This window comes from Anopheles coluzzii (genome assembly GCF_943734685.1).
Source record: "Anopheles coluzzii chromosome X unlocalized genomic scaffold, AcolN3 X_unloc_5, whole genome shotgun sequence".
NCBI lineage: Eukaryota > Metazoa > Arthropoda > Insecta > Diptera > Culicidae > Anopheles > Anopheles coluzzii.
Window position 1 is genome coordinate 37375 of NW_026054480.1, and position 7626 is coordinate 45000.

Genomic DNA, 7626 nt, shown 5'->3' on the forward strand with positions numbered 1-7626 from the left:
GATTCTGAACTCGAGTACTTTTTACATGTGCCGCCAAAAGCTACTGAGCAACGCCTAGGTTGATACATTTTTGGTACATGGAGTGTATGCATGCAGGCGTACTGCCGTGCTAGACCGGAAAATCGAACTTGCTACTAGAACGTAAAGTAAGTCCCCTAGATAGGTGCTTTTGCATGCCTCTGATCGACGACCATGCAACGTGCGACACGCGTAGCTAGGCTTCCCCAAACAAATTTCCTAGAATAGCACCAAATTGCACACTTTCAGGGGTATATTTTGGTACCGTGTACCGTGCATGGTACAAGTATCAGTAGCTCGTGCAATTTATTTTGCATCGTGTTGCGGTTGCTGGTGCGTCGGGATAGGAGTGTTTCGAGACTTTCGCCAAGCGTTGGTGCCATTTGGTGGATAATTAATGTTCTAGCCACAATAAACGTGCCACATAATGCCAATAAGGAAAAAGCCGTTTTCTAGGGACTTCCAGTCAAAATGTTTGCCATCAGCGCTTTTTTGTCGAGTTCAGGATCTGGGACTTAGCGTTTTTTTTTCGCGATCCAATCCAACGACCAGATCGTGAATAAACAATACATACAACAGTGCATCCCTTTAAAGTAGGAAAAAGCCGAATTCTAGGGAGCTCCAGTCCAAAAGGTTGTCATCAGCGCTCTCCTCTCGAGTTCAAGATTTGGGACTTAGCGTTTTTTTCGCGATCCAGCCAAAAGACCAGATCGTGAAATAAACAATTAATATAACTGTACTAGTACATCCCTTCAACTGAAGCAAGTGCACCATACATGACCCGTACGCCAATCATCCATGCACATGACACGTCAACTAAGTCAACACATGACACAACTTGGACAACTGACGGGTAAGTAGGTCATCTCGTACACGACGACACATCGACCAAACCAGGTCAACACGTCACATGCACAAGACATCCTACTACCAAGGCCGACCACCTCGACACACGACGTGTTAACCGAACATGGTCTACAACACCATCATGTGCAAGGCAACCGGCCCAAACGGATCAACTTATACAACTTGTAACGAGCATATGTGTAAGCTTACTGGTTTGGTCGGCACGTTTCTCACAGTCGAGAACGAGGCACGCCGACAAGCTCACTAGTGTTACGTGTTCCGCTCCATACCGTGTCAAGTCACTCGTCTGACACGGAAGTAGCCAGCTCTTGTCCACTAGTGTTAAGGAACGGTCTCCAGACCAAGTCAAGTCACTCGTCTGACAAGGAAAGAGCACGCACCAAGCTTCACCAGAGCACGGTACCACGGTCCCCAGACCAAGATGGTTCGTTACGCCATCGAGGAAGGGGCACGCGATCCCTTGCTACACTCAACTAAGTACACTCTTGCTCTCACAAAAGTATCCCCTGTGTCGACGTGGTCCCCAGACCAAGACGAGCTTGCGCACATCGAGGAAGGGGCACACGGACAAACCACCAAGCATGGGTCGCCTGAGAGGATCGATGCGAACGCATCTCTACAACTCGCAGCTCCCAGCCTGAAGTCCCGTCGTTTGCGGGCGGTTGATAGGTGTCGAAACTAGGTATATCCACGTTGGGCAGAGCTCAAGCCAACGGCGTTCCCAGTTACGGTACTAACACGTGCAGCGAACTCCACTCGTTGCGGCCTAGGTATAGCGGGATGAGACGCCGGGCTGCAGACGCAGACTCCAACGGATCTCAGAGGGTTGTTAGGCCCGCTAGCTTCCGAACACCTAATGGGTTTGAGAAGCGCTATCAGCTCGGATTGGCTACGACCTTAGAGGCGTTCAGGCATAATCCAGCGGACGTAGCGTCATACCAAAGTCCGGTCGGACTAGTATTGAGCCAGTGGTCCGTACCTGTGGTTCCTCTCGTACTGCACAGGAATTCCGTTAAGATAGCGACTATAAGCACACACCAGTAGGGTAAAACTAACCTGTCTCACGACGGTCTAAACCCAGCTCACGTTCCCTTGAAAGGGTGAACAATCCTACGCTTGGTGAATTTTGCTTCACAATGATAGGAAGAGCCGACATCGAAGGATCAAAAAGCCACGTCGCTATGAACGCTTGGCGGCCACAAGCCAGTTATCCCTGTGTGGTGTTGTTTGGGTAGCCGACCAGTAAGCACACGTGTAAACACGCTCCGACGAAGTGGTGCAAAAAAGTGTGTAAAACGGCCTCGGATCGCTCGGAAAGTGCTAAAAACGAGTCCAGAGCACCCGTTTTACCTTTAGACGGTGTTATTTACTCGAAAATCGGTGATTTTTTGTAAAAGTGAAAAATCGTGTTTTTGTGTATACATTTGCCCCCTCCCGGTAGCACCAAATTTCCGGGTGTGGGAATTAAGTGTAAAAATCTGTGATTTAAGTGCCGGAAACACTTGTATTTAACTAAATGGACGCTTCTGAAGCGATTCCAAGTGTTTTGGAAACGATCCGTGCAGCAGAAAGTGAAAAAACGCGAAAACCAAAAGTGTCGGGGGTGCTACCGTCGGGGCACGTGTCCGCGGTAAATAACGAAAAAAACAGTAAATCGTTAATAACTCGGTGAGTTTTGGTCGGATTCGAGTGCGGTTTTCACCATTGTGCTTGTTTTTATGCGTACAATAAGATTGCATCAAAAAATTTGTGAAAATCGTGAAAAAATTTTTTGACGTTTCTTGGTGACAGTTTTTAATACCCAAGGGACAAATTTTGTCCGGGGAGCAGTTCCCAAGGGGCAAAAATTTGAAAAGTCAGTTACTGCTCGAAAAGTGCTCGAGTTTACAAAAAGTGCGCAGAAAATTCGGGGAAGAAGTGTAGTGCCCGCGGCAGCTCGAATCTGCTCGATTCGAGGAGTTCGAGCAACTCGAAAACTGCTCGAATTTTTCGAAATTTTTTCGAAAAATTAGAAAAAATTCGGCGAAGCTGCGGGGTGATAGAGGGCGATAAAACAAAACACGGGAAAATAATTTCCCCCCCCGCTCCCGGTGAAAAATCCCTAAAATAGGTTCAAAAAGGGTCGAAAAAGCGGGCAGCGCAATTTGGACGTGAAAAAGTGCCGGAAAAATTCGGGATTGGTGCGGATCCATTCCCCACGTGAGCGACGCACCCTCTCGTAATTTTTCGCCACCCGCCACCCCTCCCCCCCAGCCCACCAGGGGGGTCGCAAGTCGGACCATAGTGGAAAAACCAGCGTGGAAGAAGGATTCCACAGCAGCGATTGAGCGGCAGAACACCAGCTAGGCGACGCAGCATCCCAGGGGTCTTTCCGACCCCCTGGGTCATCCGACCCCCGAGGTCATTTCGACCCCCAGGGCTATTTAACCCGGCCATCGCGACCGTCAGTCAGTCGTAATGGAAGCAGCCGGGAGATCGACCCGCTCGGGTGCTAGGGCGACGTCGGTGGACTGCCGCACCAGCTTGGCTCCTAGCTCCAAGCTCTTTGCGGCCGAGCCACGTGTTGCGCTTCCTAGGCTAAGCGCCACAGGCGCTAGTAAGCCCATTGCGCAGCCAAAAGCTGCATCAGCGACACCGGCTCCGGAGCTCGAGTTGCTCAGAGCAACCATCCAACGCCTCGAGGAGCAGAATATCGCTATGAAGGAGCAAAACGCAAAACTCCTGGAGCAGATAACCGGCATGTGCCAACTGCTGCAGGAGGAAAAGGAGGAGGCAAAGCGCCGTGAGGAGAAGCTCGAGGCGCAAATCGAGAAGTTAGCCGCCGCACATCAACGCGACCGAGATGTGCTCAACTCTCTGTTGGCGGCAAAGGTTGGCGGCGGACAACCGTCATCTAGTCCGCGCCAACCTCCGACTCCGTTGCCGCGCCGACCCTCTGCGCCGCAGCTGCAGCAACAACAACAGCAGCAGCGGAACCAGCACGAGCAGGAGCAGCCCCGCGCGTCGACGTCGCGCGCAGTCATGCCGCCGCGCAGCGAGGCATCGACAGCCGTCCGCGTAGACGTTGTGCCGGAACTCACCTTTAGTGAGGTCGTGCGGCGTAGATATCGCGGAAAAGCTACGGGTAAGCCACGTTCCCAGCAGCAGCAGCAACAGCAACAGCAGCAGCAGCAGCAGCAGCAGCAGCAGCAGCAGCAGCAGCAACAGGTGGTCGCTGGCTCACAGCAGCAACAGCAGCAGCAGCACCAGCGTAGACAGCAGCAGCGTCAGCAGCAGCAACAGCAGCAGCAGCGTCAGCAGCAACATCAGGGTGAGCGGTATGTTCCGCCGCAACTCCGGCAGCAGGCGCATCAACAGCAGCAGCGGCAGCAGCAAAAGGTCTGGCCAAGGCCGGACAAGATAGAGGTGGTCCCGAGTGCCGGACACTCCTGGTACACGTTGTACCGAAATGTTCGGGATGCGGTTAAACAAGACCCGCACAAGGGCCTTGCAGACCACCTTAAAATGGGCAAGCGCAGCCACGCCGCAAACCTCCGAATGGAGTTAAGCAATTCGGCCAACGCCAGCCTGGTCCGTGCAGAAGTTCAGGAGATTGTTGGTGACGCCGGACTAGCCCGGGTGATCACCGACATGGCCGATGTCCTGATAACGAACATCGATCCTCTGGCAACAGTAGAGGACATCAAAAAGGCCATTGAGGGAGAGTTCCAGGAGCCGATTGAAATCGCCCGAGTGAGCGCGTGGGAGCTGCAAGATGGCACCCAGCGAGCTCGAGTCCGCCTGCCCGCTAAGGCTGCCGCTGCCCTCGAGGGTTCGAAGCTCCGACTGTGTGGCTGCATCAGCAAAGTCAGAGGCGTCGAAAAGGCAGCACCTGAGCGCCAACGCTGCTATCGATGCCTGGAGCGCGGCCACCTTGCTCACGCATGCCGTTCCCCGACAGACCGTCAGCAACTCTGCATCCGGTGTGGCAGTGAAGGTCACAAAGCCCGGGACTGCTCCAGCGACGTCAAGTGCGCGGCCTGCGGTGGACCTCATCGCATTGGGCACATGAGCTGCGAACATCCGGCTTCGCCTTCAATCTGAAAGTTGCGCAAATCAATGTGGACCACTGTCAGGCAGGGCAGGACTTGGCGCTCCAAGCAGCGCGTGAACACCGTGCTGACGTCCTGCTCCTGTCGGACATCTACCGACCACCGGCGAACAACGGGCGTTGGGCGTATGATGCCGCCAAATCGGTAGCAGTTGTGGCTACAAGCTCTTACCCAATCCAGCGGGTGTGGCGCAGTCCTGTGCCTGGAGTTGTAGCTGCACAGATTGGTGGCATCGTCTTCATTAGCTGCTACGCTCGACCCAGACGCCCAGAGGAGGACTATGAAGGCTTTCTGGCTGCTGTTCAGCTGGAGGCATCATCCCACTCCCACGTCGTCATCGCCGGCGATTTTAACGCCTGGCACACGGAGTGGGGTAGTGCCAGGAACAGCCAGAGAGGTGAAGATCTGCTGCAGCTAGTGCAGAGTGTCCAGCTACAAGTGGTCAACTCCGGGAATCAACCCACGTTCATTGGCAGAGGAGCGGCCACCAGCAGCGTCATTGACGTCTGCTTCGCCACTCAGTCCATCGCTCGGCCAGAAACGTGGGAGGTGCACGAGTTTGCCCGGTCCGATCACCAACTGGTGACATACACCGTTGGGGAAGCAGAACAACAGTCCCGCGGGTCGTCGAATGGTGGTCCGTCAGCCGGCCGGCAGCGCGTTATCTGCGCTGGTAGGCGATGGATTACCACGCAGTTCCATGAAGAGAGCTTCCGTTCTGCTCTCGAGGACGTGAACTTTGTGGAACAGGCGACGACCCATGCTGGCTTAGTCGACGCAATGGTCGACGCGTGCGACATTGCCATGCAGCGGGCCCCCAACGTGTTGCAGCATCAACATCGCGACGTCTTTTGGTGGTCACCGGTAATTGAAGAGCTGCGGAATGAGTGCATTGCGGCCCGTGAACGGATGCGCCTAACCGCCGATCTGCAGGAGAGGAGTCTCGCCGCAGCTGAGCACCGGACTGCGAAGACCAGATTGGAGAAAGCCATTAAAGCTAGCAAACGCGCAGAGTTTGCTAAGCTTATCGACATCGCCGAGGAGAACGAGTTTGGAGTGGGGTATCAGGTAGTTCTGTCTCATCTGCGCGGCAGTCGTGTACCGCCTGAGACAGACCCGGTCGAGCTGGAACGGATCGTTTCCGATCTGTTCCCCACCCACCCACCGGTCTCTTGGCCGGAAACCGGCGATGTCGATTCGGGAGCGTCCAATTTAGAACGTGTGACCCCCGAAGAGCTGCAGGAGATCGCGGCTCATATGGCTTTAAGGAAGGCGCCAGGACTGGATGGGATCCCCAATGCTGCGGTGAAGGTCGCGATTGAGAAGTACCCGGGGGTTCTCTGCCGTGTGTACCAGGACTGCCTCAACACTGGTACGTTTCCGCAACAGTGGAAACGGCAGCGCTTGGTACTGCTGCCCAAGCCAGGTAAAGCCCCCGGAGAAAGCAGCTCCTACAGGCCACTGTGCATGCTGGACGCACTAGGCAAAGTGCTGGAGCGGCTTATCCTCAATCGCCTGAACAGACACCTCGAGGACCCGGATTCACCGCAGCTTTCGGACGCGCAGTACGGCTTTCGTCGTGGACGATCCACCATCAGTGCCATCCAAAGCTTGGTGGACGCAGGCAAGACGGCCAGCGCGTTTGGTCGCACCAACAGCCGCGACAAACGTTGCCTGATGGTGGTTGCGCTGGATGTCCGCAACGCATTTAATACTGCAAGTTGGCAGTCAATCGCCAACGCGTTGCGGGAAAAGGGGGTCCCCTCAGCTCTGCTGAAAATCCTGCAGTCTTATTTCTCGGATCGGGAGCTGATCTACACTACCAGCGAGGGACCCGTCGTACGTTGCGTCAGCGCGGGAGTTCCACAAGGGTCCATCTTGGGCCCAACATTGTGGAACGTAATGTACGACGGGGTGCTGCGGATTCCCCTACCCGACGAGGCCAAAGTCATTGGCTACGCCGATGATCTGGTCGTCCTGGCCCCGGGTAGGACGCCGGAGGAGTCTGCAGCAGTGGCGGAAGCAGCGGTGTCAGCAGTCGACCAGTGGATGCAGCAGCACCACTTGGAGCTGGCACCGGCTAAGACGGAGATGACCATAATCTCTAGCCTGAAGCAGCCTCCAAGCCACATAACCATCAACGTGGGAGGAGTAGCAGTACCTTTTTCGCGTTACATCAAACACTTGGGCGTGTTGGTCCACGACCATTTATCTTGGTTGCCGCATGTGACTGCAGTGACGCAGCGGGCGGAGCAGACCGCGCAGGCGGTCAGTCGGCTGATGCCGAACCACCGGGGGCCGAAGATGTCGAAGTCCCGTCTTCTGGCAGCGGTGGCTGATTCGGTTATGCGCTACGCTGCACCTGTATGGCACGAGGCGCTGAACACTCGCGAGTGCCGCAGGTTGCTGGAGCGAGTCCAGCGCAAGTCAGCCATCGCCGTGGCCCGGACGTTCCGGACGGTTCGGTACGAGACCGCAGTGCTGCTGGCGGGTCTACTGCCGATCTGCAGAGCCATCCGCGAGGACACCAGGGTGCACAGCCGCCGTGGGACTGGAAGCAGCGCGCAGCTAAGGAAGGAGGAACGAGATAGGACCATCGCCGAGTGGCAGGCCACCTGGGACAGCGACGCGGCTAGTCATCAAGCTAGCA